This window comes from Nannospalax galili, unplaced genomic scaffold (assembly GCF_000622305.1).
Source record: "Nannospalax galili isolate Female #2095 unplaced genomic scaffold, S.galili_v1.0 scaffold819, whole genome shotgun sequence".
Lineage (NCBI taxonomy): Eukaryota > Metazoa > Chordata > Mammalia > Rodentia > Spalacidae > Nannospalax > Nannospalax galili.
This window is the reverse complement of record NW_008343717.1, coordinates 2,290,026-2,300,646: the sequence shown is the minus strand read 5'-3', so window position 1 is coordinate 2,300,646 and position 10,621 is coordinate 2,290,026. Positions and strand designations below refer to the sequence as shown.

Below are 10,621 nucleotides of genomic sequence, written 5' to 3'. Positions count from 1 at the left end.
GGGCTCCAGTCGGGGGAGGGAGGGTGCAAGTGAGGACAGGGGTATATAAAGATGATTAAGATTGTTTGAGCTGTTCTGTAATGAAATACACAAAAAATTCAATTAAAAATGTTTAAAATCTAAAAAAAAAAAGAAAAAAAAGAAACTGTGTTCCCAACCCACAAGCCACAGTGCTGCCCTTTTAACCCTTCCACTTCAACAATCTGTGTTAATTTTATGCAAACACTAGACAAAGACTGATGTGTGTGCTTGCACATACGGACTCCAACACCAGATTGTGGACACTAAATCCCTCTATTAAAATTTTGGACCTGCTTTGTCCTAATAGAGCTGGGCAAATGAACCACTGTGACAAGGAGGAATTCTGACCTTTAAAATTTTTAATATTTGTCTCTGTGAGTGTGGGTGTGCACATGCCACAGAGCACATGTGGTCAGAGAACAGCCTGCCTTGTTTGAGACAGGGTTTGTGGTTACCACTGTGTATGCAGGCTAGTCAGCCTGTGGACTTCTGGGGACTCTCCTGTCTCCACCTCCAATCTTGCAGCACGTGGGCTGGGATTACAGATGCGTAGTACCATACCTGATTGTACATGGATTTGGGGGATTCAAATGAAGGTCCTCACACTTGTGTGACAAGACTATCCACTGAGCAATCTCCCCAGTCAAATTACAACCATAAGCAAGCAAAGCTGAAGAATCTTTGAGTCAGAGGAAGCAAACCTGGTCATCTGGGCTCCTGAAAACCCCTTGGTGACCAATGTGCTGGCAGAGTTGCAAAATAAATGCAATTGGGCTGCCTTTCTTCTTGTCTTCATGAAGTCATTTTCAGATTGTATGAGAAGAAAAAAACCCCCAAACACACTGTATCTACGTGCCCCTCTATCACCAGCATCCCCACCCGAGACTAGGCTTACATCTCTACTAGCGCTCATCCAGTTTCTATTTGAGCACCACATCTTATGAAGTAGCCTCTGGCCCAGGACTCTGGCCTATCAGTTTAATCTCATCCTGAGATTCTGGGCAGAGAGCCATCTGTCACCATGCTTCGGGTTCAGCCTGCTCCCTCCATTTCAAATGTGTGAAACAGTGGAGAGGGTGGAGAGCAAAGAGGGATTTGGTATCACACCATGGGTAAGGCTCTGCCTCCTCCTACGCCTAAGCAGTCTGTAACCAACTTGGACCATTTCCTTGGCTCCAGAATTAGCATCAGGGCAGGGCAAGAATCAATTAGTTGCCTACACGGGAACACAACATTTCTTCTTTGAGATCCTCTGGAACATTCATTCTTTCCTGTTGCCTTTGTTCATAAAACTCTACCTTTGTTTTTTCTGAACTTTTAATGACTGTCCACACACAGTTTCATTTCTATTGCAAGAAAATACCCTGACAAAAAGCAAGTGAGGGGAGAATGTTTATCTTAGCTCACAATTCCAGATTACGGTCCATCGCTGTGGGGATGTCACTGGGGTGGGAGCTTAAGCAGCTGGTCACCTCGTCTGAATAGTCAAGCACAGAGGGAAATGGAAACATGCATGCTCACTGCTTGCTTGCTTGTGCTCAGCTTGGTGTCTCCACCCTTACACAGTTCAGGGATTTCTTCCAGGCTTCCTGAGCCTTCACTCACCATCCAGATACCTTGACCATATGCAGAGCTGCAGGATTTTGTTTCTATTTTTAGAGCAGTTTTATGTCCCTAGCAAAATGGAGTAGAAAGTACAAAGATATCCTGTATACTCTCTTACCTATATATGCTATGGCCTGTGATTACCATTGTATCCCACCACCATGATGCCCTCATTACAGTCAGTGAGTCTCCATGAGCCATCATCACGCAAAGTCCACAGTTCACACTTGGGCTTGCTCTCAAGGTCTGTGGGTTTGAACACATGTGGAAAGATACCTGCAAGCAAGCATGACACAGCAAGATGGCTCAGCAGGTGAAGGCGCTTGCCAGGTAAACCTGATGAGCTGAGTTCCATCCCTGAAACCTACGTAAAGGTAAAAGGGGAGAAATGACTACACAAAGCTGTCCTCTGACCTCTATGCATGCACCATGGCACACACGCAAGTACATCATACATACATATATAACATAAAAGATCATTATAGTATCATACAGAGTAGTTTCACTGTTCTGAAAATTCCCCGTGTTTCCTTCCTACCTCCAGCTCTTGGAAAACACTGACCACTTTACTGTTTTCATAGCTCTGCCTTTCCCAGAATGTTTCATAGTTGGGATCCCAGGCACTATGCAGCCTCTTCAGATTGGCTTCTTTCACTGAGCAACCTGCATTTAAGTTTCCCTCATGTCTTTTCAGCGACTGACAACTCATTTCTCTTTTTAGTATTGACTAATGTTCCATTATCTAGATATACCATAGTTTATCCGTTCACATTCTAAAGGATGTGGCAGTGATTAAAGATGCTGTAAGCATCCATGTGCAGGGCTTTGTAAGGGCTCAAGCTTTCAGATCATTTGGTAAATACCAAGGAGCACAATTTCTCAGGCCTAAGTTAAGAGCATATTCTTTTTATAAGTTTTATAAGAAGCTACCAAACTGTCTTCTAAATACTAGGAATTCCTGTTGCCGCACATCTTCATGAGTATTTATTTTTACTGTTTTGGATTTTGATCATTCTAATAGAAATGCACTGGGTATCTCATTGCTTTAACTTTTTTGTATGTGTGTAATGTGTACTGCATGTGCATGTGTGCACATTGCACATGCATGTGGAGGTCAGAGGTGAACATCAGGTGTCCTGCTTTGCTGTAGTCTCTCATTAAACTGGAATCAAGTTAGCAGCCAGCAAGCCCCCGTAATCCTTCTGTCTCTGTACTCTGGAGCACTGGGGTTACAGGTGTGCATTCAGCGACACTATGCTTTTTCCATGAGGACTGGGGACTCAAATTTGGGTCCTCACGCTTGTGCAGCAAGTTCCCTTACCCACTGAGCCATCTCATGGTCTGTTTTAAAATTTTAGTTCCATAATGACATATATTGAACATACTCTCATATTTATTTTCCATCTATATATTTTTTGGTGAAGTCTAGTCAGGTCTTTTGCTCATTTTAAAATCAGCTTATTCTTTAGAAGAGATTTGTTTGTAATTATTTTTATGGGTGTGTGTTTGTGTTGGTAAATGCACACGAGTGCAGGTGCCTGTGGAGGCCAGAAGAGGGTGTCAGATCCCCTGAAGCTGAAGTTACCAGGGGTTGTGAGCTGCCTGACATGAGTGGTGGGAACCAAACTCAGGCCTTCTGCAAAAGCAGTACATGCTCTTAACTAGTGATCAATCTCTCCATTCCCTGGACTACTTTCTTATTGTTAAGAGTGCTTTAAATATTTGAAGAGCCTTTTATCAAATTCTTAGTTGCAAGTGTTTTCTCCCAGTCTGTAGTTAGTTTCTCAATTCTCTTGACATTGTCTTTTTATTAATTGTAATGAAGCGTAGCTCACCAATGATTCCTTTCAGATTATACCTAAAACATTGCTATATTCAATGTCACCTACATTTTCTTCTGTTATCTTCTAGGAGTTTCATAGTTTTGCATTTTACACTTAAGTCTGTCATTCATTGAAGTTAACTTTTGTAGAAGAGGTAAGATCTCCGTCTCTATGTCTGGATTTTTTGTTGTTGTTGTTGTGGGCATTCAGTTTTCCTAGGACATATATTAAAATACTAAGAATATTCTTTCTCTGTTGTATCACTTTTGCACACTTGTCAGAGGCCAGTTGGCTAAATTTGTGTGAGCGTGTTTCGGGGTTCTCCATTCTGTTCCAGTGATCAATGTGGTTATTCTTCCATAGTGCCTCCATGTTGTGTGTGTGTGTGTGTGTGTGTGTGTGTGTGTGTTGTGTGTGTGTGGTGTATGTATGTGTTTGTGTGGGCATGTGCTCCTAGAGGCCAGAGGTTGACATCAGGCATCTTCCTCAATCATTCTCCACCATATTTTTTGAGTTGAGGTCTCTCACAGACCTGGAACTAACAGATTTAGCTAGGATGGCTGGCCAACGAACTCTAGAGATTTGCCTGTCTCTACCCCCCAACTCCCACCCTGGCCCAGGACTAGAGTTACTGATGCACAAGGCTTTTACATGGGGACTGGGGTCTGAACTCAGGTCTTCATGCTTGCCTGGCAGGCATTTAGCCAATTGAGTCATCGCCCCAGTTCTTTCTCATCCTGATTCACCATAAGTACTGAAGTCAGGTGCTGTAAATCCTTCAACTTCATTACCCTCTAATACTGTGTTAGCCATTTTGGGTTTTCTGCTACTTTGTATAAACTTCAGGATCTATTTGTTGATATTCACTCTACACAATATTTACTAAGTATTTATGTTTTGGAAAGCACACAACCTATTGTCTTAATCCTTTGTAGATTTCATTCTTTAAACCCATCTTTGAGGAAGAATTCTTTCCTTTATTGAAACTTAAGTTGGTATTTACTTCTGTTCCCTGATCTGTGTACTGCTATGAAAACATCAGAGTTTCTTCATCCTCTATTACTGGACACTTCCTCTGTGATTTTTTTGATCCATGGTGATATGCCTGCTATCCTCCCCAGCATCTGGTTTATCTGTTGTGGCTGAGTAGATCTCCCCCTCCCTCTTGGTTATCAGTTTCAAGCCTCCTGATTAGATCAGTGGATTTAAAGGCAGATAGATTGATTCTGTCTTCTCACTGAGGGAGGAAACAGTTTATAACAGAATTAGCCTGCCACTTACCTGGTAGCACCGGGAATAGTCACTCAGAGCTCAAGAGTGGATTAAAGACCCAAAGGAAGCTGGTGATTCACTCTCAAAGCTAGCAATCATCCTGAAGATAGGATATTTCAGTCCCTGCCAGTGCGAAGTTATGCCATGGGGTCCCACGTCATACGTACATGCAGGCCAGATGCCTTTTCAACCAACATGGGGATCAGAAACAGAGAACAGCATTGAGGCCATTTTTCACATTTTTATAATTAAAATGTTGTGTTTGTCATTTTCTGATATTTAATAACTGTGAATAAACCACTATGAGACATGCTTTAAACTAAACAAAGTTCCAATAAAAACTCATCTTTGCATGCACATGGTAAGTTACAGTGTACCACTTAGTATAAGCACTGACTTGTTGTTGGCTCTCTGGCTATAAAGAGGTAGGGAGCTTGCTGTGCTCAAAGGTGTCAGAAGTAATAATCTTGACTATCAAACTAAATGGAAGGGCTAGGGACATAGCTCAGTTGTAGAATACTTGGCTAGTGTGTCTGAGGTCCTGGGTTCAATCTCCAGTGACACACATACACACACAATAAATTAAATAAAACAAAGAAGTTGGTTTCCAGGACAAATGTTCTCTGTGATTTTAAATTTTAATTTCAAAGAAACTGTTGCTATGCTGACAATTTTCCCCACCATGTTCTGCTCATGGGATGACTGTCTTTGAGATATTGTTAGACATTCCCTCTAGACTAAGATCCTAGACGTGGAAATTTCAGATAAAACTTCCTTTACATTGTCCAAAGAAGTGGTAAGACTTCTGAATATTATGGATTCTGGTACTGAGCACATTATGCCTTCTCATTTCCCAAGTGTGTTTTGATGTTCGCTTAGGTTTAGTCAGCAGAACCACCCAGGATACCCCTTGATGCATTGGATGAGAGTGAGCCTGTAAACTTGACTGTTTCCCAGAAGGGAAGACAACTAAACTCTGGATTGTATCAACACAGAAAAAGTGGATGGAGAAGCTCATGAAGGAGCCCTGGGACAGCATGAAGAATTAAGGAGAAGGCTTATAGGGAGACCCAGGGAGAGAGAGGTCATCATAGTTATAGGCATCCATGAGGACAAGGGAAACGTTTGCTAGGGTAAGAGTTGATTTAATGAAATGATGAGGCAAAAGTCATATTTCAGTGGGATGAAGGGTGAATGAGGCCAGAGACTGATCGATATTAAGGGTTTCTTGGTGTTACATGCAAGGCATTAAATGAGCAGTAGTCCCAGCCCTGTCAGCCTCGGTTATTACCCTCCGTATATTCATTCCAGACATTTTCTCGCTCTCCATTTCTCTGTCTCTTCTCTCTAATTGATGGGGGAAAATTAACCCAATGTGGAACTAATGAACTATGACCTCTGTATAACTTTGTTCAGTGTGGTAGATGAGTAAGTACTAACAAATGTACTTGACAAGAACCGTATATACTCCTAATAATGAATATGCTTGTTAACATATATTTATATACATATATATGTATATATATATGTAAAAGAATTTTGGAAGCTTCCACTTGTACTCAAATCATAAAGGCCACTCTGAGCTCAGTCTCATGCTGTACAAACCAAACTGGCCTTGAGCTCATAGAGATCCACCTGCTTCTACCTCCCAAGTGCTTGGATTAAAGGTGTGTGCCACTTTGCCAGGATCTTCACAGGTTATTGATCTCTGAGTCTAATACTTTGAGAGCTGAATCAGCTTGAAACAAGCTTTTCCTGGGGGTCCTCTGGAGGTCTTTGAAATCAGTATATGTGGGATCCTAGATGATCACTGTTGAGGGGACATAACTGTTGTGATTTGAATGTGGAATGTTCCCCACAAGCTCATGTATTTGAACACGTGGTGCCCAATTAGTGGCACTGTTTGGGGAGCTTATGGAACCTTTAGGAGGTAGAGCCTTACTGGAGGAAGAACAACACGAGGGGCGGGCTTTGAGGTTTTATAGTCTGGCCCCACTTCCTGTCTTCTCTCTTTCTGCTTCCCTGTGTGGATGAAATGTGACTGATTACTCTGCTTCCTGTCACCAGCCTCATGTTCCTCTTGTCATGCCCTCCACTCTCAGTCTAGATGACTGTATCTCCTCTAGAGTTATAAGCCAAAACAAACCATTTCTCCCCTAACTTGCTTTTTGCCAGGGTATTCTATCACAACAGAAAAGTAATATAATGACCCACAGGCACTCCTGACTGTGGAGTCCAGCATCTTCCCTCTAAGGGAGACTTGAGGATTTACTTCAGCTCAGGGCTGCCTCTGCCTTTCTCTTCCCACAAGCATTTCCTGAACAAGTTAAGCCACCTTGATCCAGAAGCCCTCAGTTCTCGGGCCTGCTTTTTAACCAATATGGGCAGAAGATCTTGAGTCTCTATGAATGTCACAATAAAAATGCTTCAGTTCTTGCCTGCCTTGACACCAGGCATAAACATGTGTGCACCAGCTCATACCCCATATATGTGCATGCAGGCTGTTTTTTTGTTTTGTTTTGTTATTAAGCAAACTTGTATTGAAGCTTACATTGTGGTACAGGAATACATTTCAACTGATTAAAGTTCAACACCAATGAAGAGAGAAATTACAGCACCAAAAATTTCCCTCCTCTAATCATGATAGATACTATTCAATCTACAGTTTTCTTTGTTTCTAGGCTTTGTTCCACACAATTTGTGCACATATTTCTGCCCTCTCAATTCCATTAGAATTCTTACTTTAAAGGGGGTGGTGGTAGAATCAGACCTCAAGCCAACAAAATGTCATCAGATCTACTGGGTTACTGTTTAAGAACAAAATCCTGCTTAAGCATTGGTCTTCCTAACTGAGCAAGTGAAAACATTAGGTGCTGTGCTCATTACAGACTCATACTGATAAAGCTGATTGAAAGCTTCCTCAGTGAAACATTCGATCAATTGAGTGCTTAAAAGTGTTCCAGCTACTTGATTTCTAACCAAGTAGATTCTACATTTAGAAACACTAAAAAAAAGTGTTTCATTTATAAATGTGGAAGGAACAAAACATCACTGTATCAATCCAGAAACTATTAAGAAAGTATCATGAGGACAATAAAAAATTTAGTCAACTTTAATCTTTCCTCAGTTGCTGAACTCCCACAGTATTTGAAAACACCACTAATAAGATGCCAGCTCTTGAAAGTCTGTATTTCTAGTCTGTTCTCATTAAATATTTTCAAAATATTGTGCTGTTTTCTCCATTCATGTGGTCTGCTACCTGGCTATCTGGGTAACTTGGATAGTCTTCATCCTGGGCAGTCATTCGTTTGATCATGTGAATGCCATGGTGAAAGAAAGACTGTACCGGAACAGGTGAAGTCAACAGCTCACATGCATGATAAAAATCATAGAATTTTAAAGCTGCAGATTCTCCTTTGAACTAAAGTTTACATTAATGGAAACTGGTGGCAATGGCTGCTAAAAGTAAAAGTTAAGATGACTGTACTTACTGAGTCCAGAACACTTATGATTAAATCTCTCTGCTTTGATTTAGTGGTAAAATCCTCTCATTCATGACTTAACAAGGTACGGTACTCCACTAGAAGCTAGTCTTATCATTTATCTTTGAAACAAGCTCACGTCAATAGAAAGGGGGCCACATTCTCATGTCCTTAAAAGATGATTGACACCCTGCCCCTGGGATAAGACTATTATATAAGCCCACAATGTAACAAAGTATTGCTTTAACTGGAGAGTTAGGGGCAGGGTGACATCTTGGTGAGGGAAGAAACCAGTCATAGAGCTATAAATGTAGAAACAATGATTAAAATAGTAATACACAAAACAAATAACAGGAGTCATTTTCTTTTGAGGACTCAACATGTTGAAGAAAAACATTCAGATAATCCAGAATAATCGCTGAATTTTTTTTTTTGAAGTAAAAAATTTGATTTTATTAACATTAGTAGAGAATATGTTCTAGAAAGTGGAGGTAACTGGACATAAAATTCTGGCAGCAATTTAATAGAACAGTCCCAGATGGTTAGCTGAGGCCAACATCTAATGAGGATGAAAGCTTTGTCTCTGGGGAATTTTGGATGATACTTGCAGAAATATTATACTGTGCATAAACCAAATTGAATTGTTTTCACAAGAGTTGTAAAGTTTCATATAGGAAAAGTTTTTTTCTACGCACACTTCAATTTCACAGCAAGAGTGGAAAAGAATACCTAAACACAGAAGAGAGCATTCATGCAAGATATCTAACTCCTTCATATAATAATGCATACACTTCAAAATGATTACACTATCATTACACCTAGGGCTTTCTGCAACTACGAGGTAGTGGTCATGGAAAGCATGGCCCCCCAGTATCAACATCTAGAAAGCAGCCACCACCACCACCTTCTATGTGTCTTCTCTTTTTGTGTTTTTTTCTCCTTAATTTTCTTAATCAACTCTGCTGTTGTTGCTGCTGCTTAGCAAAACTGTTAAAAACAAAATTGTAATCATTGAACATAGTGCTCTGGCAATCAAGATGTTTAAAACCTTCAAACTTCTAGGGTGAAGAAAGTATTGTGTGACACTTAGAACTCTGATTAACAAACAAGGTGGCCACAAATTTTCCTGGCTTGAAGACTTCTACAACTTTCCTGATTAGGTCATCATAGGAGGTCTGACTTAGGTTTGTTTCAAAGCTAAGATAAGAAAATTCTGATTCTGGAGTGATGTGAATAGTCCAATAAGTTTCATCTGATTTCATTCCATTCATTGAGTAGCCATAAGGATTGAACAGTGTGGCATCAATGACAGAACCTAGTATCAGGTCACAAATTCCACTTTGACGAGTGACATCCTTTGTAGTAACACCATCTTTCATGTAGAACTGGTCCATAACTGCTGGGTCAAGCTCACTCATCATCAGAATTTCCAGGGTTTGACCTGGCTGATTGATTACTCGAGTCTCTGGGAAATCCAAAGTATACAAGTACCAACTGGAGTCATAATTCATACATCCTGTGCAATGTGCTGCTCCATTTGGGAAAATTGCAGTAAGAAACTCTATTTCTTCCTGGAAATTCTGGTATGGGTGCCCTTGGTGAGAAGGCTTCATGAAATTCTCAAGAGAGTAAAAGAAGCTTTGAATTGAGTCAAACCTACTGTAATCCCTAGCAAGCTTCAATAGGGGAACCAGTGCTTTCAGTAAGAGGGTGGTACCACATGTCTTCAAATTGAAACGTCTCTTGGAGACAAACCTGCTGCTCTCACTGAGTACATAAGCTTCCTGCTTGTCAGTTTTTGTCACACTTATGATTGAACACTGCACATCCTTCAAAAGGACAACCCACTCAGATCTCGGGACAGTGCGAAGATCCCCAGATCCCTGGCTTGCGTCGGACTGATGCTTGGAGAACTAAACCTCCAGCAGCTTCTCCGTTCCTTCGAAAAAAAATGCAGCTTCCATCACCGTGAGACTAGCGAACAACTAACAACCACAGAAAATCAACTAAATTAAATTAAATCTCTTCTCCCGCCGCTCCCGCCGCCGCTGCAGATTGTTCCAGCTGTGTTACTAAAATTCAGGTTCCTTTTTTTTTCTGAAATTTTATATTAACTTTTTTTTTTTTTTTTTAAGAAGGACTAATGAAAATTTCCCGGCTATTTTTGTGAGCAAAAGTAGAACGTGAGTCTGTTGGAAATAGGCAGATACAGTTCAGTCTCTTGTAGTCCTCTGCTTTCCGGTTAGAGTTGAGCAAGCGCTAGCTAATGTCGCCGCCATACTGTGTAAGCGAGCGCAGGTTGTTTTTGATGCATAGGCTAATTCAAAATTTTGGTTCGAATTTGTCTAAAAATTAAAATAACAAATTTCTATTATCCAGGCAACTGGTAGGAACTTAGAAAAATAAGAAATTTCAGCA

At 40.8% G+C, this 10,621-nt stretch overlaps 1 pseudogene; it reads right to left on the bottom strand.

Moving 5' to 3' along the window:
- Positions 1-9,156: 9,156 nt before the first annotated feature.
- LOC103739621 lies at positions 9,157-10,167 on the bottom strand (annotated as a pseudogene).
- Positions 10,168-10,621: the final 454 nt, after the last annotated feature.